Source organism: Anolis carolinensis, unplaced genomic scaffold, assembly GCF_035594765.1.
Source record: "Anolis carolinensis isolate JA03-04 unplaced genomic scaffold, rAnoCar3.1.pri scaffold_12, whole genome shotgun sequence".
Lineage (NCBI taxonomy): Eukaryota > Metazoa > Chordata > Lepidosauria > Squamata > Dactyloidae > Anolis > Anolis carolinensis.
This window is the reverse complement of record NW_026943823.1, coordinates 5,496,045-5,521,575: the sequence shown is the minus strand read 5'-3', so window position 1 is coordinate 5,521,575 and position 25,531 is coordinate 5,496,045.

The window sequence follows — 25,531 nt, the reverse complement described above, 5'->3', positions numbered from 1 at the left end:
TTTTGCCAGCATGCTAAAATGGAGAGAAAATGGAGGAAAACTTCCATGTGATGAAGTCCATAGCAAGCACTGTAGGACTCAAAGCAAGAATTCTTACCCGTCAGACTTACAGCAAACAAGTCGTATAAGGGTTGTTGTATGTCTTTCGGGCTGTGTGGCCATGTTCCAGAAGTATTCTCTCCTGACGTTTCACCCATATCTATGGCAGGCATCCTCAGAGGTTGTGAGGTCTGGATAAACTAAGTAAGGAAAGGAAAGAATATATATCTGTGTAGAGTCCAGTGTGTGGCAAGAGTCCTTTGTCACTGGGAAGCCAGCATTAATGTTTCAGTTAATCACCCTAATTAGCATTGGAAAGGTTTTTGTCTCGTATAAGTTTTCACAAGGAAAGGGGTGGTTTCATCTTCATTTTCCCATTGATACTCCACCCATAACCTACCCATTTTTTTCCTTTTGGCCTCTCACATATAAAGTTACACTATGCAAATGAAAAAATACACTTATGTAAGAGAGATGTAGACCCACATGAGGACAGTAGTCAGTATTCAGAACAGGATGTGCTGTTGAAAATTATCGACAATGGGAAACATTACATGCGACCATTAATTCCACTCCTGAGGGACACTCCGTGCCTTAGGCTCAGGTGAAAGTGTCTGTTATGATCTGCTATATCTGCTTAGCTATACTTTTGATGGCATTTTCTCATCTATGAATGCGCTTTGAAGAGGATAAAACTGAAAGCCTTGCTTTTGTGCTTACCTGTCTCTTAACAAAACTCTTGATACTGCAGCAAATGAGAATTTTGCAGAAACTTGACACCAAAATGGGATTCCGTATTAGTTTACTCCTAGAATCTCGTTCTAGTTCTAGTTTATTCTTCCTAATTCCCATATCTAAAGATCAATTAGCCAGTCAATAATGCTAGTCTATCATGCTTCCATCAGACCTTACTAGAAAACTATGTATGGACATCACACTTAACAAAGGATACTGACAAATTGGGACATGTTCAGAACAAGGTGACAAGGTAATGAAGGCACATTTCAGGGAGTCTGGTATGTCCAACCTGGAGATGACAAATCTGAATGAAGATTTTATTTATTTATTTATTTACAGTATTTATATTCCGCCCTTCTTTCTCACCCCGAAGGGGACTCAGGGCGGAGTACAATGAACACATATATGGCAAACATTCAATGCCAACAGACAAACAACATACATTAGACAGACTCAGAGGCATTTTTAACATTTTTCCAGCTTCACGATTCCGGCCACAGGGGGAGCTGTTGCTTCACCGTCCAGTAGTGGCTGTACTTCCTCATTCCTTTCCTCGTGTTTTGCTGGCAATTTTATGGTGTTGTAAATTAGCCTCCCACATAAAGCGTCCCTAAATGTCCCTAATTGACAGGTGCAACTGTCAATTTACAGTCATCTGCAAATATCAGAAGGGCTGCCATGTGGAAGATTCAGTAAACTTTGCAGAACAGGACACAGATCAACAGATTCAAAGTCAGGAGATTCTGACTAAATATCGGGAAGAATCTCCTGATTGAAAAAGCTGTTCCACAATGGATCAAATTATCTCAGGAAATGGTGAGTCACCGGGCTGTGGCACAGCTGGTTAGTAGCCAGCTGCAATAAATCACTACTGAGTTCGAGTCAGCCCGGGTCGGAGTGAGCTCCCGACCATTAATAGCCTAGCTTGCTGTTGACCTATGCAGCCGAAAGACAGTTGCATCTGTCAAGTAGGAAATTTAGGTACTGCTTTATGCGGGGAGGCTAATTTAACTAATTTACGACACCATAAGAACTTCCAGCAGCAAGAATGGCAAAATAAAGTCTTAGAAATAATGAATATGGATAAATTAACTTACTGGCTCTCTCCGAACCAAGGTCTACCAAAAAAAAAACCAAATGAACTGGGACACGGTAAAAGAATATTTTAATCAACTTAAAATGGAGCTTATAATTTGAAATGATAAGAACAACAAGAAAATATTAGAGACAAAGAGGAAGAAGATGGCTTGGACTATAAAATACTAAAATACAGAAAGTCACAATACAAACACCAAGGAATAGATGGAAGTCAACCCCTCCCACACACCCCTTTTTTTCTCCTTGTTTTTTCTTTCATTTTTTTCTTCATTTTTCTTTCTTTCTTTCTCTCCACCCCTATTGTTCTCCCACTTTCCATGTATTTTTTTTAATGTACTACAGTAGAGTCTCACTTATCCAACACTCACTTATCCAACGTTCTGAATTTTCCAACGCATTTTTGTAGTCAATGTTTTCAATATATCGTGATATTTTGGTGCTAAATTCATGAATACAGTAATTACTACATAGCATTACTGCGTATTGAACTACTTTTTCTGCCAAATTTGTTGTCTAACATGATGTTTTGGTGCTTCATTTGTAAAATCATAACCTAATTTGATGTTTAATAGGCTTTTCCTTAATGCCTCCTTATTATCCAACATATTCACTTATCCAACATTCTGCCGGCCCGTTTATGTTGGATAAGTGAGACTCTACTGTATTAATAAAAAATTATGGAATAAAATAAAAAAAGAACTTCCAGCAGCTTGCAGAAAGGAATGAGGAAGTACTACCATCAAGGACTCGGTGTCACAAGTGGATGATGGAGCAGCAGCTCCCCCTGTGGCCTGAATCGAACATACCCTCATGAAGCCGGAAGCTGCAATGTTAAATGGCCTATGTGCGTGACTATATATGTCGTAGGTCTAATGGCATTGAATGTTTGCCATGTAGATGTGCATTGTGATCCGCCCTGAGACCCCTTCGGGGTGAGAAGGCGGAATATAAATACTTTAAATACATCTATATATATAAAAGGGTAATGAAATTTCGGCCTAGGACAAAACAACAAAACGACACATTCCAGAAACACTAAACTTGGCAGCACAACCCCTCATCCATGCCTCTACGTTCATACAACAAAAATAAAAATAAAATCCTAATTAGAGGGAGAGGAATAATTGTTTTTATCCAATTGCTGCCAGTTAGAAGGCTAAGCTCTGCCCACTTGGTCTCCTAGCAACCCACTCAGCCCAGGGGACAGGCAGAGTTAGGCCTCACTTAGGCCTCTTCCACAGATTATCTAATTTGCACTGGATTATATGGCAGTGTAGACTCAAGGCCCTTCCACACAGCTATATAACCCATTTATAATGGACATAATGTCAGGGGAAAACCTTTACCCTTTACCTTAACTACCACCAATTCCTCAATACTTTATTTCCCATACCACCAGACTTCGCCACAGCAACGTGGGGCCGGGCACAGCTAGTAATTAAATAAATAATGTGTTGGAAGTTTTTAACCAGAAATATATGGCCATAGTCCAAAATGTGGTAGCTATGGAATCCTGCTGCGAAAAGGGTTAGACTGGATGGCTCCACGAATCCCCGGCACATATATTATTCAGCCAGCCCTCCGGCAATATATTGTGACCTGCCTGGTGGAAGCCAAATATGTGTCTGTGTGCATGTAAAATGGAGAGCGAGAGAATATACAAACTCTGTCTTCCTTATGGACTGTACTTTTCCTTACGTTTTATTTATGTTTGAATTAATTCCAAAGATGTTGCAGGCTTGAACTACTCTTTATTTCTGGCTATAAATATGCTGCACAATAATGAAATTATTGCTAACCACTCTATTAGTATGCATTTATATGGAGATTTGTAGGCCCGTTTATGGCATGTGTTCCTTATCATCAGTGACTGAGGAAAGGATAGTTTGTTTATTGTTAATTAGATTTCTAGTGCGCGTCCCCCACTCCACCCGAAACGTGGGACACCAGTTATAGAGTTCGGCAGAAATGGCAAAACATATTTGTATGCCTTGGATTAATATTGAAACAACATTTTCAGCACAAGGGTTGAAAGGTGTTTTATCGGGCTAGGCCCCATGTAAGCCGCCCCGAGTCCCTTCGGGGAGATGGGGCGGGGTATAAAAATAAAGTAGTTATTATTATTATTATTATTATTATTATTATTATTATTATTATTATTATTAATGTTTGTCCACAAATGGGGATCTTGGTTCCAACAAAGCAGGACAGAGATGCCCAATTTCAGACTAAAGCACAGAAATGAAAAGATGTTCTGAATTACTGTATGCTTAGAAAAAATATATTTTGGAATGGTTGGTTATCTTGTGGAATTTATCTCTATATATAAAATAGTGATGGCATCACGGCGACCCACAAAACAACAAACCTACAGGCCCCCCAACTTCGAAATTTGACAACACAACCCATCATCCACGCCTCTAGGTTGATATAACAAAAAGAAAACAAAAATAAAGCCCTAATTAGAGAGAGAGGAATAATTACTTTTATCCAATTGCTGCCAGTTAGAAGGCTAAGCTCCTCCAACTTGGTCTCCTAGCAACCCAATAAAAAATAATAAAAACACTAAAAAATAATTAAAAACACTAAAAAATTAATACAATAAAATACTATAATAACAGAAAATAACTAAAAATAATACAAGAAAATAATAAAATATAATAAATAAAAAGATAAGTTACAATAAAATTAATTAAAAAAATACAAAAAAACGTCAAATAAAAATTACACAACAATTTTTAACCAATACCACCACCACTTTGCCACAGCAACGCGTGGCCGGGCACAGCTAGTCTATATATATAAAAGGAGAATGGCATCGCTCCACCGGGCAAAACAGCAAAACTAAAGGCTCCCCAACCTAGAAAATTGACAACACAACCCCTCATCCACGTCTCTACGTTCTTACAAACAAACTACACATCCCTAGTAGAAAACAGCCAGGCTTTGAAGCAGCAAGGCTATTCACTGCAATTCCAATTGGCCACAGCAAAGCGTTGCAGGGCACAGCTAGTCTATTTATATATAGAAAGCTAATGATATACATACACACAAGGCTAATTACAAAACCTAAAACAACCACTCCTAAACTGCACCCCAGTCTCATGGCTCAAAGAAAGCCTTTTGTTATGGTTGAGAGTTTGAAATTCTGCATTGCAAAGACATACACAATATATTGCAAGTTAAATCAACAGACAAAATCAGAATAAATCAAATCTGACAGTCCTGCATAAATGAGCCACATTGATATATGTGTTTGTAGCTTGCAGGAATTGTTCAAAATGTTCTTGACGGAGGAGTTGTCTCTAGAGAGTTGCACTTACCTCTGTTCTTAACCTTCTTAACAGGAGTCAACGTGACCAGAGCGAGGCATACTCTGTCACTGCGCCAGAATGCCTTTCTTACCACCATTAGACTTAGATCAAGGAAAAGTTTTGTGAGAACCACCATTTCTCTAAATTTTACTCCAGAAACAGTAAGAATATGTTTTTGGGCAGTTAAACTTGGCAATCCCAACTGGATGCTTGCCCACCATGCTCAGAGGAAGAACTGCTTAAAGATATAGACAATGCAGTCACTGTTTCCTGTTTTTTGGTCTAAAACTATTTAGCAGCTTGTTATCCCTTTATTTTATCAGTTTTCAAACTTATTTATTTATGCAATGCTTTTGACATAAAATAACAACAACAACAACAACAACAACCATTACATGGAGGAATAATGAAGTTGCATGCCATGCTCACATAGATAACATAGCACAGACATTGAGATAATTTATTCACTGTGCCTGACTTGTTTTACTTACCCCTGTCCTCGTTCAAACCTTACCTTAGGAAATTACTAATTTTAACCTTTTTACTTTGTATTTGTACACTTATCTAGGAGCGGGTTATTAGGCCGCAGGTCGGGATGTTTTGCATCTTTACATGGTTTTATTGTATGTATGCGTAAGTGTGTACGTATTGTATGTTTTACATGTCGATATGGTCAAAAGTGACTAATCAATAAAGAATTGTTGTTGTTGCTGACTAGTAGCTATTGCTTGAGTATGTTTTAATGTATTTTATGTTTTACGATTTTATGTTAACATGTTTTAAATGAATTTATGTGATTGTATTTTATTGTGTATTGCTGGACTTGGTTCCCATTTGTGCCATCCCGAGTCTCTTCGCAGAGATGGGGTGGAATATGAGAATAAAGTTATTATTAGTAGTAGTAGTAGTAGTAGTAAGTAAGTAGTAAAACTTTATTTATATATCGCTCTATCTCCCCGAAGGGACTCAGGGTGGTTTCCAACAATGAATATACCACATACAATAAATCTAGAGCATAAAAAACAGAAATAAAACCGTTACAGCTAAAATAACAACAACAACAACAATAATAATAATACACTAATAATAATAATAATAATAATAATAATAATACACTAAGAAGAAGAAGAAGAAGAAGAAGAAGAAGAAGAAGAAGAAGAAGAAGAAGAAGAAGAAGACGACGACACTTGGGAAGTGTTCGACTTGTGATTTTGTGAAACGAAATCCAGCATATCTATCTTGATGGCTGTGTCATAAAATAATAATAATAAAAATAATAATAACAACAACAACAACAACAACAACAACAACAACAACCACAATAATCACCGATTGTGGTCAGGAAACATTGATCAATAAGTTATCATTATCCATATTCAAGGGTGGGTGAATCTGATATAGCATGAATCTCATGCAGCATATTATTATTATTATTATTATTATTATTATTATTATTATTATTATTATTCCAATGGTTTCATGCAGATTGGGGCACAAGATAGAATAGTACATCATTCCAAGAGTCAAGAACTACCTTCTGGATATGCCTTTCCAGCTATCTAGAGATATTTTAAATGTTCCTCACTTTTTGCCCAGCTAGGTTATCCATTTCTGAAAGCCAATGAGTTTTGGGAGAAGTAATATAGTTAGTTTACTCCTTGGTGTAGATCATACACCAGAAAAGCCAACAGAGTTTCTGAACTCTTACCAAAGAATTTCTCCTTAAGTGCAGCAGGAACCATACTTTTCTTGAGAAAAGCATTAATCCCTTCTGCAATGAAAATGGTTATTTATTTCGTGTCAAAAGCATTGCATAACAAATGAAAATGGTAAGCCAAATGCATCCAAAGTGGTGGACTCCAAACTACTAAGTAAATATATTGGATATGACCCATTAGATATAGGACAATGTCACTGTTTGCCATGAAGAGCCAATACTTTCATTTAACTACTATTTATGTTGGATGTCTAGGAATTTCTATTTATTAATTCAATCAGCACATATGAGCTTTGGGGAAATCCCAGTTTTGTCAACAGTTTTCCACTTGGGAAGCAGCTATTTGAAATGTGAGCTGTCCATGTCCTTTAAAAATAATGATACCATTATATTATAATTACAATAATAAAAGTGATGTCTTAGTTAGATACAGATTTTCCTTGGAATCTCCCAGAGGGAAGCAAGCCAAGCCTTTCATAATTGCTGTAGTTGTTTTTGATGTTGACTAAACTGGGAGATAAAAATGGGTCACGACAGTGTTGTATATACCGGTATGAAAATATCTCCCCACATGCCGTCCGGGAATGCATCTTCACAGACAATTGGGCCAATCAAGTGAAAAGCACTTCCTACTTATTTCCCATCTTGAAAGCCAATAGTTTTGAATTTAATTGAGCTCAGAGCAGCTGAGTTTACAAAGGGGCGGTGCATAGTCCTCTCCAAGCAATGGCAGCTGTGGGAAGGAGATGTATCTCCAAATGAAGAAACTTCATGGGTCAACAATCCCATTGATCATACAATATTTGGAATTTGTGAAAAGGTGATTATGGAATGGAACCCCAATTTTATCACTCTGTGAATATGGCTCCCATCAATGATGGCTGACATTATGATGTGGCGATGGCATCCTGTTGATAACATATACAACTGCGAGGGTTGAATGAAAAGTAATGCCTCCACCTTCGTAACTCCTCAACTGATGGCAGTCCTGGTATGCGGCAGGTCCTGGCTTGTTCAGTAGACTCTCCTCTACACTTCTGTTTGGTGGGAAGCCTTAGCATTGAACGGTTGTGTAGTTAAAGTGCAAAGTATGGAACCCTGCACAGACAGGGAAGCCTTAGCATTGAACGGTTGTGTTGTTAAAGTGCGAAGTATGGAACCCTGCACAGACAGGGAAGCCTTAGCATTGAACGGTTGTGTTGTTAAAGGGCAAAGTATGGAACCCTGCACAGACGGGGAAGCCTTAGCATTGAACGGTTGTGTTGTTAAAGTGTGAAGTATGGAACCCTGCACAGACAGGGAAGCCTTAGCATTGAACGGTTGTGTTGATAAAGTGTGAAGTATGGAACCCTGCACAGACGGTTGGTCAATGCGACTTAAGCAATGTGCAGTCATTGAATTCTTGACCGCAGAAGGTGTCACCCCAAAGGAGATTAATCAGGGAATGCAAGCTGTTTATGGTGATTGTGTGGATGTGAGTACTGTATATCGTTGGGTGAGTAAGTTTAAAGATGTTGAGGTGGGAACATCTGACTTGCGTGACAAAGAGTTGGATGTCCTGTGACAGCAACCACCGAGTTTCACAGGCAAAAGGCTGACAGATGGATTCAGGACTATCCTCGTATCACTCAGAGAGAAATTTCAAGCATAATCGGCATTTCACAAGAACGTGTGGGTCACATTATTGCTTGGCTTGGCTGTTGGAAGATCTCTGTACGATGGGGACTGTGGGACGCTGGATGCGGAATCAGAGTGTCGACGTCTTCTGTGATAGCTTCAGAAAACGTGTTCATCGTTGGCAGAAATGTATCCAACTGTCTGGTGATGATGTGGAAAAGTGAATAGTGGTAGTTAAAGAGCACATTCTAAGGATTATTTCTGCGTTTGATTTATTAAAATATTCCCATCCAAACCCAAGTAACGAAGGTGGAGGAATTACTTTTCATTCAACTCTCGTAAATTATGCCATTGGTTTATCTCCTAGGAGGACATGGGGCCTATAGCTTCTCCACTGGAACCACTAGACTAGCAGAATCAGCACCATGGACACTGTCCTGAAGCCCCATATCCTCATGTGCAACATCCCCAATGGACAGAATGTCCAGATGAACAGTGAGTCTCATTGCCTGATGGAGCCTCTGTTGCACAATAGGACACCTTACACTGTGCCCAATTGTGCATTGCCACCATTCATAGTTGCGCATTATATCAAAGCTATAGATCCCTCATTGCAAAGTTATGCATTGTGGCCTCAGGTGCAGGAGCTCAGTGTGAGTTCGTAAACACCTCCTTAATGATGAGAAATATTATTTGTAAGGGGTTGTCTATACAGAATACAAGATTGTACTCATATAGTGACTGTTATTGTGTAAACACATGATATTCTTGACCATTCACTGGGGGTTCTTTGAACTTCAATCCAGTTTGGAAAATCCCATCTTCGGACCTATCTACACTGCCGTATTTGGAAACTGCATTATAGATGCTACTATAGTTTCAGCAGTTTTATTTATTTATTTATTTATTTATTTACAGTATTGATATTCCGCCCTTCTCACCCCGAAGGAGACTCAGGGCGGATTACAATGAACACATATATGGCAAACATTCAATGCCAACAGACAAACAACATACATTAGACAGACTCAGAGGCATTTTTAACATTTTTCCAGCTTCACGATTCCGGCCACAGGGGGAGCTGTTGCTTCACCGTCCAGTAGTGGCTGTACTTCCTCATTCCTTTCCTCGTGTTTTGCTGGCAGTTTTATGGTGTTGTAAATTAGCCTCCCGCATAAAGCGTCCCTAAATTTCCCTAATTGACAGATGCAACTGTCTTTCGGGGCTGCATAGGTCAACAGCAAGCCGGGGCTATTAATGGTCAGAGGCTTAACCCGACCCGGGCTTCGAACTCATGACCTCTCGGTCAGTAGTGATTTATAGCCAGCTGCACCACAGCCCGGCCCCAATGGCATTTCATGGCTACATCCCACCAAATCATGACATTGCAATAATAATAAACTTTATTTATATCCCGCCCCATCTCCCCGGGAGGACTCGGATCAGAGATTGTAGTTGGAAGAGGAACTTCGAATTCTCTGTGAGAGTTTTCATCAGCTGGATGAAAACGGTTAAGTGTAGTGACTATACAATGGCCGGAACAGAGAAATGCAAAGATTAATGTATTGAATCTGTGAAATTAGAATGCAAATTAACATATGCATAAATATAATAATTTACATAATATGCAAATTGCATGCTCAGATTTGAAGGACTGCAATAGGCCTACAGTACAGGCTTTTCAAAATGAGGAAAGAAATCAGAAGTAAAAGTAGTATTTTTTAAAGACATTTTAGTAAAAAAAAAAAAGACAATTTTTTGAAAGTGGGTTGGAAGAGGGATGCTCTGAGGAGCAATATGTCTGCCCAACCCCACCGTAACAATCTTGGCTTTTGTATGTTTATCCCAACCCTCATCTTCCCCAGCATGTATATAAAGTAGCCAATTAAGGCAATATTCCTTGAATCTGATGCACTGAGCTGCAATATATGGGAGCATATGTTCAATAAAACCCGTTTGACAACTACCTTGAGAAATAGTGAGCCAGACTCACAAATGGGATATAAAATGGGGCCACTTTATTAATTAGAACCTAATTGTTGTTTTGCTCTTGAAGGAGTGCCATAAAATAGGGGAGTAACCTGGTGAGAGAAATGCTGAGGAAGGAGGTCTCCTACTAATCCTTGTTTGCAACTTTCTTTGGGAAACGTGACCTGAGTCCTGAGTCAGATTGCTTTCGAAGCTGTCAATTTTCTAGGGTTGAAGGTATGTGTTGTGGCTCAGCCGCTGTGTGATTCTGATGATGATTCTGGGACGCAGTTTCAAGATGATGGGATTCAGGTTCAGGATGAGTTTCAAGATGATTCTGATGGGAATTATGGGATTCAGGTGCAGGGTGTTCCTGCTGTGGGAGATGAGGAGCAGGGAGGCTTTCGCACGGGAAGAAATGATGTTGTTAATGATGATGGTTTTCAGGTGCAAGAAGCAGAAAGGGAGAGTAGCTCCCAGCCTCAGCCTGATAATACTAACGAGCCCTGTGGCCTTGACAATCTCTCAATCCGGCTAGTCATTTGGAATTTTGGGGGTTGTGCAGAAGTCTAAGAATAGCAAATAAGAGGGAGGCCAGAGGGCAAAGAAATGCCTTCATGTAATGCTATTAAAACAGCCTGCTGAGAGGGAAATCTTCGTCAAAGCAATTTCCTTGCTTGAATCAAGAACCAAGACTGCTTTCCTGTGTTATCTTATGGCTTGGATGTAACCTCGTTTCTGGGACTTTGGTGTCTATTGAAAGGTCTCTGCTTTATGTCTATTGTTCCCATGGATTTGTTTCTTACAGCCTTATTTTGCAACTATCTTTTGGAACTATACTTTTGCCTTTTATGAACTGCTTTTTCCCTTTCATGGCCTCACAGACAACAAGTTAAACATGAGCCAACAATGTGATGCAGCAGCTAAAAAAACCAATGGGATTCTGGCCTGCATCAATAGGGGAATAGCGTTTAGATCCAGGGAAGACATGCTCCCCTCTATTCTGCCTTGGTCAGACCACACCTGGAATCACATTGTGTCCAATTCTGGGCACCGCAGTTGAAGGGAGATGTTGACAAGCTGGAAAGCGTCCAGAGGAGGGCGACTAAAATGATTAAGGGTCTGGAGAACAAGCCCTATGAGGAGAGGCTTAAAGAGCTGGGCATGTTTAGCCTGCAGAAGAGAAGGCTGAGAGGAGACATGATAGCCATGTACAAATATGTGAAGGAAAGTCATAGGGAGGAGGGAGGGAGCTTGTTTTCTGCTGCCCTGCAGACTAGGACACGGAACAATGGCTTCAAACTACAGGAAAGGAGATTCCACCTGAACATCAGGAAGAACTTCCTCACTGTGAGAGCTGTTCATCAGTGGAACTCTCTGCCCCGGATTGTGGTGGAGGCTCTTTCTTTGGAAGCTTTTAAGCAGAGGCTGGATGGCCATCTGTCGGGGTGCTTTGAATGCGATTTCCTGCTTCTTAGCAGGGGGTTGGACTGGATGGCCCGTGAGGTCTCTTCCAACTCTACTATTCTATGATTCTATGATTCTATGATTCACAGGGTTGTTGTATGTCTTTTGGGCTGTTTGGCCATGTTCCAGAAGTATTCTCTCCTGACGTTACACCCACATCTATGGCAGGCATCCTCAAAGGTTGTGAGGCATGGATAAACTAGGCAAGGAAGGGAAATATATATTTGTGAAGAGTCCAGGGTGTGACAAGAGTCCTTTGTCAGTTGGAAGCCAGTGTTAATGTTGCAATTAATCACCCTAATTAGCTCTACAGGCCAATGGAGACTCCACCACAGACATCAGAAGAGCTGCAAGGCCAAGAACAAGCCATGAGAGTCAAGACAAAGATCCACCCAGAGGAAAGGTGTTCTTCCCTAACCACTGACCGCATAGGCAAACTGATGAAGAAGCACAACCTACAAACTATCTACAGACCCACAAAGAAAATCCAACAAATGCTACGGTCAGCTCAGTCTAAGGCTCTTCCCATGACCTTGTAGCACCTTAACTTCCTTCTTGTTTACAAGTTCCACTCAGTGCACTTTGCCCAGCTCATTTTATGTCTTTATTGCTGTGTTTCTCAAGTGTTTTATAATGATTGAGATTTTTAATGCCTTTTAAATTTATTTGTGTGTTTTTGTATTTGATATTATTGTATGTTGGTTTTATATCTGTAAGCCGCCCCGAGTCCCTCTGGGGAGATGGAGGTGGGGTACAAAAATAAAATTATTATTATTATTATTATTATTATTATTATTATTGACACAACGACGTTGTATGACACAGCAAACAAGATAGATATGCTGGATTTCGTTTCACAAAATCACAAGTCGAACACTTCCCAAGTGTCTAGGACTGTGTGATGTATTTTCAGATGATGCGTGCAGATCCCAGTAAGGTGGCCTTTTGCAGTTGGCAGATTTTGTCAATGTCTATTGTTTCCAAATGCCGGCTGAGATCTTTTGGCACGGCACCCAGTGTGCCCATCACCACTGGGACCACCTGCACTGGTTTCTGCCAGAGTCTTTGAAGTTCAATCTTGAGGTCCTGATAGCGGCTGAGTTTTTCCTGTTATTATTATTATTATTATTATTATTATTATTATTATTATTATTATTTTGATTTGATTCTTAGGGCCCTTCTACACAGCCCTATATCCCAGAAGATCAAGGCAGAAAATCCCACATTATCTGAGTGTGGACTCAGATAACTGAGTTCAAAGTAGATATTGTGGTATTTTCTGATTTTCTGGGATATAGGGCTATGTAGAAGGGCCCTTCGTTCACAATGCTGCTCACTTTCAGTTGAAATCTGAATCTAGTGAATGCTTGGCACACTGGGTTTTAACAGGTCCACTACACATAGAGATGCTGTGTGTAAAACCCTCAAATATAAGCACCTGAGAAAAAGACATTGAAGCCTAACCCAGATTCTCAGCACTGCAACATTTCCACTTCAGCTGTTCACCCATTTAACCTTTGAAGTACATGGCTCAGCATTAAAGACTCACTATCATCTGTTCAGGAGCAGGGAGGGAAATCAGAGGGGAATCTCTCGACGAGAATTGGCATTTTCTCTCTGGTTATGATCAGAGCAAGTCCTCTTCCGGGGCTCACATTGCCAGCTCTGTCTTGCACAAAATGGCCTGGCTTCCTGCCTGCTTCACAACGCTACACGGGGTTCTTTTTACTTAATCATTTGAGAGAGCAGGTAATACAAACAACAGGAAAGCATTTTGTGTTTTCAATTAGAGAACCAGATAGGTAAATATACTGTATATATATATATATATATATATTATTTTTCTATAGAGGCATTTCCCAGAGACTAGGAAGATAGCTGTGAACAATGGGATCTGTTGAGTCATCATATAAAAATACAACAGAAGAAAAGTGTATCCACATTTCATTTGAACTGACTCACTGTTGGTATCTGTATGTTTATAAACATATTGAACTAGCTGTGCCCAGCCACGCATTGCTGTGGCTTATGGGAATGCTTTGTTGGCCAGGTGGAATAGCAATGAATAGCCTTGGAGCCTCAAAAAGCCTGAGCTCTGACTGTACCCTGCCACCATTGTGGCCGAGGGGGTTGCTAGGAGATGAAGTGGGCGTGGCCTAAAGAGGGCAGGGTTTACCCTTCTGACCAGCAACCAGGGTTGAAAACGGCTCTTCCTCGTTCTCTAATTTGGACTTTATTTTCCAGGGTTTTTTTGTTTGCAAGACATAGATTGAATGACTATGTCTTTTGTGGCCAAATTTGGTGTGATTTGGTTCAGTGGTTTTGTTGTTTACTCAGTCCTACAAATGTACTATATATATAATTTTGATGGCAAACAGAAGGTCAGCTGCTGTCCTCCCATCCTTTTTGCCTTGTTTTTATGTATGTTGCACTTTGAAATGGTCATATGACTGGTCAAACAATATATATATATATATATATATATATATATATACACACACACACACACACACACACACACACACACACACATACACACACACATCTGAATTCCCTCCGATGACCTTCCAGAGGAGATGAAGTAACTGCATGTTTAATCTTTTGCCTTTATAATAATAATAATAATAATAACAACAACAACAACAACAACAACAACTTTGTTTTTGTATCCCTCCACCATCTCCCTGCGGGGACTCGGGACGGCTTACATGGGTCCATTCCCAACAAAACAATTAAAACAGAGTAGACAAAAGAATAATCCACAATCCACAATCCACAGTATAACATAGGCAAAAATAACAATCTATATATATAAAAGAGTGAAGGAATCCTGGCGACCGCCAAAACAACAAAACTAAACACCCCACAACCTCGAAATTTGACAACACAATCCATCATCCACGCCGCTAGGTTGATACAATAAAAAGAAAAGAAAAATAAAGTCCTAATTAGAGGGAGAGGAATAATTGTTTTTATCCAATTGCTGCCAGAAGGCTAAGCTCCACCCACTTGGTCTCTAGCAACCCACTCACCCAGGGGACAGGCAGAGTTAGGCCTCACTTAGGCCTCTTCCACACTGCCTATAAAATACAGATTATCAGATTTTAACTGGATTACATGGCAGTGTAGACTCAAGGCCCTTCCACACAGCTATATAACCCATTTATAATCTTATATTATCTGCTTTAACTGGATTATCTGGACTCCACACCTTTACCCTTTAACTTAACTACCACCAATTCCTCAATACTTTATTTCCATACCACCATACTTCGCCACAGCAACACGTGGCCGGGCACAGCTACTATAATATAAAACGAATATTATAACAGTAGTTTATAGTATCAACCAACCACCAGGCACAATTTATATCGTCTTCATGGAAGGGGAGACTAAAAACAGCAATACAAAATAGGATAATGGTTCAGGTGCATAAAAGATATTATCTGGAATTACACATTCCATGGGATGGCAGTGCCAAACAAGGTAATGTGGAGCGAGGAGAGACAAGAACCCTGGGTCTTTCCATTAAGAAGAGTGCATGCTGGTGGCTTCCGTTGCTGTCACCGCACATGTGATGAAGTCCTAGCCTATTTTTATTTCTTCCTGTCTCTGTCTACCTGTTTTGGGGGAGCACAAATGGAAGGATGCTATTTTGCCAATGTCTGGCTTGTGGACTTCCCACTGGGAAATCTGGAAAGCACTAGAAAAAGTTGTTTTGCTCCAGCAGGCTGTTTTTTTAGGTTCCTAGCCTCTTATTAGCAGCCACAAGTAGGAAACTCCAAATGATGCTGTGGGTCTCCAAAAGGAACGAAGCTTTGTAACCCTATAGTCAGTCCAAGGCAAACAAGGAGCTAAGCCTGCGGACAAGAATAGTCTTTGTTACTTTAATACCTGATGACTGACATTTATCTAGGAAAAAGTGACACACACTCCATTATGTGAATATTTTACCCAGCTTTGCTCATTTGCTGTCACCAAATGACTTGCTGTTCAATTATTTGTGGCTTATTACTTCCACTACATTTTCCCCCATGTCATGCTGTCCTGAATAAGACATACAGGGCTGCCAGTTTTGACATCTCTACTTTGCATTAATGGCAGAAGGATGGAGAACCAGCATCATTTTGCAGACAACCGGCCACAGCAACAGCTAATAGTATCTTCCCTTCCTCTCTGACAGCTTCATTGACTTTCCAGAACATCAAGAGTTCTGTCACAGAAGGCAAGAGAACTTCTCTCTTGTAACCGCTTGAGTTGAATGGATGTATGTGACTGCAAAATTCAATGGTTAGAATTTTATAAATTTACAAGTCCCATTTCATACGTATTCATTTTTTCATTTGCCTCGTAATTCGGATCAAATTTGTTAAATTTTGTACTTACGAAGCAATATCCAATATGTGGGCATGGCCCATGCCAAAATTTTAAGTTTTGCAAATTTTGTTTTTTTGTTTTTTTTAATAATTTTTATTATGTTATAAGTAATGTTACAGTGAAAGCAAGGAAAACATAATAAGTATAGGATAGTGAGGAAAAAGTGCTGGGGAGTAAACAAAAAAAAAAGAACAAAAAATAAGAGAAAAAAATAGAAAAAAATAATATATATATATATAGAGGGACTTCCCATTGTCCTCTTAGGGAAGTACTTTTGTGGATTCGTCATTGTCTTTTCTGTTTCCCAGTTTTCCTTCTTTAGATTTTGGTTTTTTCAAACGGCAGATAGGTCTATTATAACAGTGTTTCCTCGGTTTCGAATAAAAGCGTTGAAACCAGACCAATCTGTTTTATCCTTGATGTCTCTTAGTTTCTGTCACGACCCAGGCTACAGAGCACCAATAACCATACGCAGAGGCCAGATTCTATCTAATATCTTTATTAAGGAAATATATAAAGTTAATAAAAGCAAATGTAAAAGTTAGTCCAGAAGCAGACCTTTCAGGAAAGGTCAAAATTAGTCCAAAGAAACAATGTCCAATATGAAATATTAAGGTCCAAAGTTGTAATCCAATAACCGAAACACTCACTTTGCCAGGCAAAGTGAGGGGAGATGACAAGGTCCTTTAGTCCATAAACTTGAGCAAGGCTAGGAATTAACTTGATACTTGAAAACAAGGCTTGAATCGTGGCACAAGGTAACAAGGAACAAGAACAAGATCCGTGGAATTACTTGGTAAAATCCGTGAAACAAGGCAAGGCTTAGTCCTGGAAGGCGAGGCAAGGTCCGTAGGTAAACAAGGCTGGGAAACAGGAACGAAGGCTTGAAAACAAGAACAAGGCTTGAACAGGAACGAGGCTTGGATCGGAGCGCGCTGTCCAGACACAACTCGCTCCGGAGGCTGACGAATTGACTCCGCAAAGTTACTCCGCGGGTAAAACATCTATATAGAGTCTAACTTTCCCGCCGAGAGCAGTTCTCTGGGAACCAGAAACGAAAGCTAATCTCTGAGACCAGATGTTTGACTCCTTAAAGATTCTCATGGAAAGCAGGCTTAATTGGCTAAATTCTTAGCAATTATTCTAGCACTCCTGCGGGAGGCCGCTTCCAAACCTCTCTGTTGTTTACAAAACTCATGGCGAGAAAACACAGGAGATGTAGCCTCAGTGTTTGTTTGACATACTTCTGGAACATAACCCTCTTGCAGGTGCAAGGTTCCCAGATCTGGCTGGGAAGAATCTGTCTGGGAAGAATCCAGTTCTGACTGGGAAGGTAAAAAACCCAAGTTTTCTTCTTCATCAGGCATCACAATGTCATGAGCAGGACTACATGGCCCATGGGTCATCACACTATCCCCCTCCTCAAGCCCCCTCCCAAACTGGGACTCTCTCCCCGAGGCGCGAGGTCGTGGCTTGGCGGGATAGGTCTGATGAAAGCGACGGGTTAGATCAGGAGCATGGACTGTGGAGGCGTCTTCCCAAGAGCGTTCCTCAGGGCCAAAACCCACCCAGTCAATGAGATATTGCAGGCGGCGGCGGTGAAAGCGAGAATCCAAAATGTCCTGAACCTCGAACTCGTCCTCCCCATCCACCAAAATAGGGACGGGGGCCGGCCGGTCTACATCTGGCCGCACACCATCCGCCGGAAGGAGCAGGGAGCGGTGAAACACTGGGTGAATGCGCATGGAACGCGGAAGTTGGAGTTTGAAAGTCACGGGGTTTAATTGCGCCACCACTGGATAGGGACCAATGAAACGGGCATCTAACTTCCGGCAAGGGCGATGGGAGGGCAAAAAGCGAGTGGACAGAAAAACCCGATCTCCTACCTTGATTTCGGGGCCCGGCTGGCGATGTTTGTCCGCGTGACGTTTATAGTCCTCCTTGGCTTGTTCCAGTTGCTGGAGCAAAAGTTGTTGCACCGCTGTGAGTTCCTGCAGCCAATCTTCTGCTGCGGGAACTTCTGAAGTTTCAATGACAGGGGGAAAGAAACGTGGATGGAAGCCGTAGTTTGCAAAGAACGGCGTTTCTTTTGTAGAAGCCTGGACTCCATTGTTGTAGGCAAACTCCGACAGTGGTAACAGAGAAGCCCAATTGTCCTGTTGGTAGTTTACATAACAGCGAAGGTACTGTTCCAAAGTGGCATTGGTGCGCTCCGTTTGCCCATCCGTTTGGGGATGATGAGCTGAAGATAAACGAGAGTCTATGCCCAATAGTTTTTGCAGTGCCTTCCAGAAACGAGAGGTGAATTGGGATCCACGGTCTGTGACCAAACTCTTGGGCAATCCATGAAGTCTGAAAACATGTTGGAGGAATAAATCTGCAGTCTCTTGGGCCGTGGGAAGGCCTTCACAGGGAATGAAATGGGCTAACTTGGTGAAAAGGTCCACCACCACTAGGATCGTGGTGAATCCACAGGAAGGTGGTAAGTCAGTGATAAAATCCGCAGAAATTATTTCCCATGGGCGAGATGGGGTAGGAAGGGGGTGTAGAAGCCCTGAGGGCTTCTCCCTTCTTATCTTGGAGCGCTGGCATACTGGGCAGGTGTTGACATATTTTTCCACATCTTTGCGGATCTTGGGCCACCAGAAATCTCTTAGGATCAAATGCATGGTTTTAAATAGTCCGAAATGCCCTGCTGGTTTGCAGTCATGACACAGACGAAGTGCTTTTTCCCTGCCCGGTCCGGGTGGGATATAAACATGATTTCTATAGCAAAGCAGTCCATCTTTAAGCGAAAAGGGAAAATGCAGACCTTGACGAAGTTGGTCCTGCGCCCAGGCATCTGCTTGCTGACTAGCCCTGATTTCTTGAGCACAGATGGGTCCTGGAGTAGAGGGAGTTGAATCAATGGGAGTGGATTTGGTGTTCCCCACTGTGAGCGTGGCAAAGTTCTCGGGTTGTAGTAGTTGGGATTCAAAGGTCTCCTTGCGTCCTGCAGCGTATTCCGGTTTACGTGACAGGGCGTCTGCTTGCTTGGTTTGGGCTGGGGTCACATAATGAATCTGGAAGTTGAAACGTTCAAAGAATAAAGCCCAACGTTGCTGCCTCTGATTTAGCTTGCGGGCAGTTCTTAGATGTTCTAGATTCCGATGATCAGTGTGGACTTCAATGGGAAATTTGGCCCCTTCTAGCCAATGTCTCCAAGTTTCAAAAGCTGCCTTTATGGCTAATAGTTCTTTTTCCCAAATGGTATAGTTCCTCTCTGGTGCGGTTAGTTGACGAGAATAATAGGCACAAGGATGAAGGTGATCTCCCACCGGTTGTAGGAGCACAGCCCCAATTGCCACATCAGAGGCGTCCGCTTGCACCACAAAAAGGGTTTCAGGATCTGGATGCTGAAGGATTGGCTGGGATGTGAATAATTTCTTTAGTTGCTGGAACCCTTTCTCTGCTTGATCAGTCCAGCGGAAGGGCTGTTTCCCACGGATGCAGCTGGTGATTGGGTCAGACCAGCGGGCAAAATCTGGAATGAACTTGCGGTAATAGTTCGCGAACCCCAAGAATCGCTGCACCTCTTTCTTGTTGGTTGGCGCCCGCCATTCCAATACTGCTGAAACTTTTGCCGGGTCCATGGAGAGCCCTAGAGGCGAGATGCGGTACCCCAGGAAATCTACCTCTTGTAGATCAAAAGCGCATTTTTCCAGCTTGGCATAAAGTCCATGATCCCGCAATCGTTGTAACACCATTTTAACGTGGTTCTCATGTTCTGATTGTGATCTAGAAAACACCAAAAAATCGTCCAGGTAGATGATCAAGAACCGATCTAGATAATCCTGAAAAATGTCATTGACAAAATGCTGGAACGTTGCGGGAGCTCCGCATAAACCATAATTCATAACTCGGGACTCGAATAATCCGAATTTAGTCTGGAAGGCGGTCTTCCACTCGTCCCCTTCTCTGATGCGAACTAGATTATAAGCCCCCCGTAGGTCCAGCTTGGTGTAGACCTTGGCTCCTCGAAGTCGGTCTAGTAGATCCGAGATTAAGGGCAGGGGATAGCTGTTCCGCTTAGTGATATTGTTCAATGCTCTGTAGTCCACCACCAAGCGTAATTCCCCTGACTTCTTCTTCACAAACATCACTGGGGAGGCGGCTGGGGATTGAGAGGGTCTGATGAATCCCTTGCGAAGGTTTGTCTCTATGAATTCCCTGAGAGCTTCTTGCTCTGGTTCAGTCAAGGAGTAGAGATGCCCTCGCGGGATCGGGGCCCCCTCCACCAAGTCAATGGCACAGTCATAAGGTCTATGTGGGGGTAATTTTTCGGCTTCTTTTTCATTGAATACATCCCAATACTCGGAGTACTTCTTTGGCAAGGTGATAATGGGCTCGGTGTCTGTGGCATGGCAGACCTTGGCTACGAGGCAATGGTTTTGGCAGTACTTTGAAGCAAACTGCAGTTCTCTGTTGGACCAGGAGATGCTTGGGTCGTGAAGTGTCAGCCATGGAATCCCCAAAATCACAGGGAAATGGGGAACCTCAGTAACAAAGAAGGAAATCTCTTCCATATGTTCCCTTATCCACATCCTGGTGGGTTCCGACCACTGGCTTACGGGGCCCGTCTTGAGAGGGCGGCCATCGATGGCTTGCACCACACGGGCATTCTTGAAGTCATGATATTGTAATCCCAGAGAGTCGGCATACTCTCTATCAATGAAATTGTTGGTAGCTCCTGAGTCTATCATGGCGTGGATCATGACGGGTCCCTTTTTTGCTGACCATAAGGTGACCACTAGAAGGAACAGGACCCCGGTTGGCGGCTCTTGAATGGGTTTCTTGACCGGGTTGGCGAGCCTCTCTACGCCCGGTCGTTGGCTTCCCCCGCCGGCTGTGTGCCAGCCGCCTCAGACGCCTTCGTCTCCGTGGAGGACGCCGCCGCAAGACGGGCGGGGGGCTTCCCTTTGGCTGGGCACTCTCTGGCGAAGTGGCCCCCATTCCCGCAATACCAACAGAGATTTAGGCGTTGGCGGCGGGCCTTCTCGGCGGCATCTAATCTGGGACGCACATTGCCCAACTGCATCGGCACCTCCTCGCTCCCTCTGGGGTATGGGAATGGTGGTGGGGGTCTCCACACTGGACGCGGCTGAACGCTGGCGGGAGCGGGGGGTTTTGCCCCAGCTCTACCGCTCTGGCCTCGTACCCACTGTTTCCTGTTGGCAATCATGACTTCAGCCCGTAAACATTGATCGATGAGTGCTTCAAGCGTTTGGGGAGGATCCACCTTGGAGATTTCCTCCAGCATTTCAATGTTGAGACCCTCCCGAAATTGTCCTCTGAGGGCAACATCGTTCCAGCCGGTGTTGTGGGCCAGCACTCGGAACTCGGCTATGTACTGAGACATGGGTCTGTCTCCTTGGAAGAGGCGGCGGAGTTTGTGCCCGGCTGCCTCCAAATTGTCCTCGATTCCCCAGGTCGCCTTAAGGTGGTCCAAGAAATGTTGCGCTGACCTTAGATGTGGGGAGGCTTGGTCGAACAGAGCCGTCGCCCAGTTAGCCGCTGGCCCGTCTAGGAGACTGTAAATCCACGCCACCTTGATGTCTTCCTGGGGAAACTCGGCATCACGGGCCTCTAGATAAGCTTGGCATTGGCGACGGAAAACATGAACCTTAGAAGCTTCTCCAGTAAACTTGGTTGGCAACGCCATGGCCGGGAGACGGATTCCGCGTTCCTTCAAACCCTTTATTTCCCCATCCTGTGCATTGAGCTTATCACGGATTCGGTCCACCTCATCCTTGTCGATGGTGTAGGTAATCGGCTGGCCGCCCGGTCCAGGTCCGGCTCCGGTAGACATTCTGGCCGAGGTTAATTGGTGCTTAGGGTGGCGGAGTCAAACTGTCACGACCCAGGCTACAGAGCACCAATAACCATACGCAGAGGCCAGATTCTATCTAATATCCTTATTAAGGAAATATATAAAGTTAATAAAAGCAAATGTAAAAGTTAGTCCAGAAGCAGACCTTTCAGGAAAGGTCAAAATTAGTCCAAAGAAACAATGTCCAATATGAAATATTAAGGTCCAAAGTTGTAATCCAATAACCGAAACACTCACTTTGCCAGGCAAAGTGAGGGGAGATGACAAGGTCCTTTAGTCCATAAACTTGAGCAAGGCTAGGAATTAACTTGATACTTGAAAACAAGGCTTGAATCGTGGCACAAGGTAACAAGGAACAAGAACAAGATCCGTGGAATTACTTGGTAAAATCCGTGAAACAAGGCAAGGCTTAGTCCTGGAAGGCGAGGCAAGGTCCGTAGGTAAACAAGGCTGGGAAACAGGAACGAAGGCTTGAAAACAAGAACAAGGCTTGAACAGGAACGAGGCTTGGATCGGAGCGCGCTGTCCAGACACAACTCGCTCCGGAGGCTGACGAATTGACTCCGCAAAGTTACTCCGCGGGTAAAACACCTATATAGAGTCTAACTTTCCCGCCGAGAGCAGTTCTCTGGGAACCAGAAACGAAAGCTAATCTCTGAGACCAGATGTTTGACTCCTTAAAGATTCTCATGGAAAGCAGGCTTAATTGGCTAAATTCTTAGCAATTATTCTAGCACTCCTGCGCGAGGCCGCTTCCAAACCTCTCTGTTGTTTACAAAACTCATGGCGAGAAAACACAGGAGATGTAGCCTCAGTGTTTGTTTGACATACTTCTGGAACATAACCCTCTTGCAGGTGCAAGGTTCCCAGATCTGGCTGGGAAGAATCTGTCTGGGAAGAATCCAGTTCTGACTGGGAAGGTAAAAAACCCAAGTTTTCTTCTTCATCAGGCATCACAATGTCATGAGCAGGACTACATGGCCCATGGGTCATCACAGTTTCTGCGTTAAATTGTCCATTTGTATTAAATCAAACAATTTTATAGTCCAGTCTTCGATAGTAGGTATATTTTTTTGCTTCCAAACTTTAGCTAGAACAAGTCTTGTGGCTGTCCCTATAAGGAAGAACATTTTATCCTGATTTTTATTCAGTTTCACATTGTAATGCCTAACAAGTACATTTCAGGTATCATAGGGAGATTTACTTTTAAATTTTTTTGTGTTGCTTTGTGTATGTTGTTCCAGTATTCTTTAACTTTTTTACATTTCCACCACTGGTGGAAAAAGGTACCTATTTCTTTATTACATTTCCAACATTTATTGGAGCTCTTTTTATTAAATTTAGCTAATTTAGCCGGTGTGTAGTACCATCTAAAAACCATCTTGTACCAATTTTCTATTGATGTAGTGAATTTTAATTTTTTGTTCCAAATTTCTTCCCATTGGTTTATGTTTATGTTTTGTCCAATATCCTTTGCCCACTTTATTTGGCAGTTTTTGCAAATTTTGGAAGGACCCCAAAGTCTGTTTCTGTTTCAGTGCAAGAAAACAAAGCAAAGCCAAAAAGGCTGCCTTAGTGCCTCGCCTTTTCTCCAAATTAAGCCTCGGCATTTGGAGTGGGAAAAAGAGGAGCCGTGTTTGCTGGGAACAGCACAGAACTCTGGGAAATGTAGTTTGGGAAAGGAGGAACTCTATGCCAGAGAATTCAAAAGGCCCTGCTGTAAACTACATTTCCCAGAATGCATCAGCATCAGAAAGTACCAATCAGGGTAGTGGACAGTGAGAGTTGCAATGAATGGCTGAATCTGCAAAGACTGATGGATACTTCTAGAAAGTAAATCTCTGTGTTGGCCTGGGAAGAAATCCCAAAATGGATGGCCACCGTACTATAGAGGAAGCATATTAATTAGTTTAGAGGCTGGATGGTCATCTGTCGGTAGAGTTTTGATGGTGCCCTTCTGCCTGAAAGAAGGAGGTTGGACTATATAGATAGCTCTTGGGGGTCTCCTCCATCTCTAAGATTCTATGAAAATTTAGACTTAGTTAATATTGGTTTCTATTAGTTAATACAAGAGACATTCAATGAGATAGCTGTTGTAGCTTTAAAAAAATATTGTTAAAACCTTTTTTAAAATCCCTAAAATTAGTAGATGTATGAATATTTCTGAAAGTTGGGGAGAATGATCCCCTGTTATCTCCTGTCACTGTGTAGAAAATTCAATGGGATAGCTCTTGTAGTTATTTTTGAAATTTTGTTTATAAAAACTTTGAAAATTCCCCAAAAATTCATGGTTAAGTGAAATGTCCTGAAATTTGGTGGACTAACAGTGGTAAATATGTTCTACCATTGTAGCAAGTTTCACCTGAATAGCTTTGAAAATTAGGGAGAAAGGAGCCTCTGAAGTTTCCCCAATTATAGTAATTTATGCGCAATTACTGTAACTATGTAGTAACGAAATTTCGTTACTCTCATTGTAGTAATGGATTTTTCACTAGCTATACTTTAGAAATACTTTAGAAACAAAATGCCAACACCTCTAGTTTGGTAATTACTTTTGAACCATTTTTAAATATGTGAATTTTTATGACTGGTTTTCATTATTTTTAATCTGTTTTATGGTGTTATTTTATTGTTGTTGACTGGGCTTGGCCCCATGTAAGCCGCCCCAAGTCCCTTCGGGGAGATGGGGCGGGGTATAAGAATAAAATTATTATTATTATTATTATTATTATTATTATTATTATTATTATTACTATTATTATCACACACCCCTAGTATTCACAGTTCGGGATCAGTCTTGATCGATGAAATTTCAAATTGAACATTTGGACTTTGTCCTTATTTTTAGTTGAAAGTGACCCGGATTTAAAGACTTATCAATTTTTTAAAGTGACTGACAATTTGCTATTCTAATGAGGCCTTAAGTAGCCTGAGAGATAAGCACAGGAATAATTTTTATTGCTGTCTGCCAGTCATTTTATAAGCTATGGTTTATTTTAATTTTGTATGTTTATTGTGATTATTTGGAGTTGCATTACTTAATACTTCAGTTGTTTTTCTTTTTTTTAAATATTCTCCATCTGTAAATAATCCTTGGGACTTTTTTTTTTACTGAAGGAGATATTAAAAGTGTGTACACGCTTTAAAATAACTGATACATGGATTGTTGTTCCATCTCTTGAATCTAGGACACAGGGCAGGTTAAATTCTAATTATGCATACACACATACTAAAGGCCTTTTGCTAATGTGTTGCCGTTAGATTCTAGCACACACAATGGTCCCCACAACTCATAATCAGCAGATTAGATAATAATCCCTTTCAGTC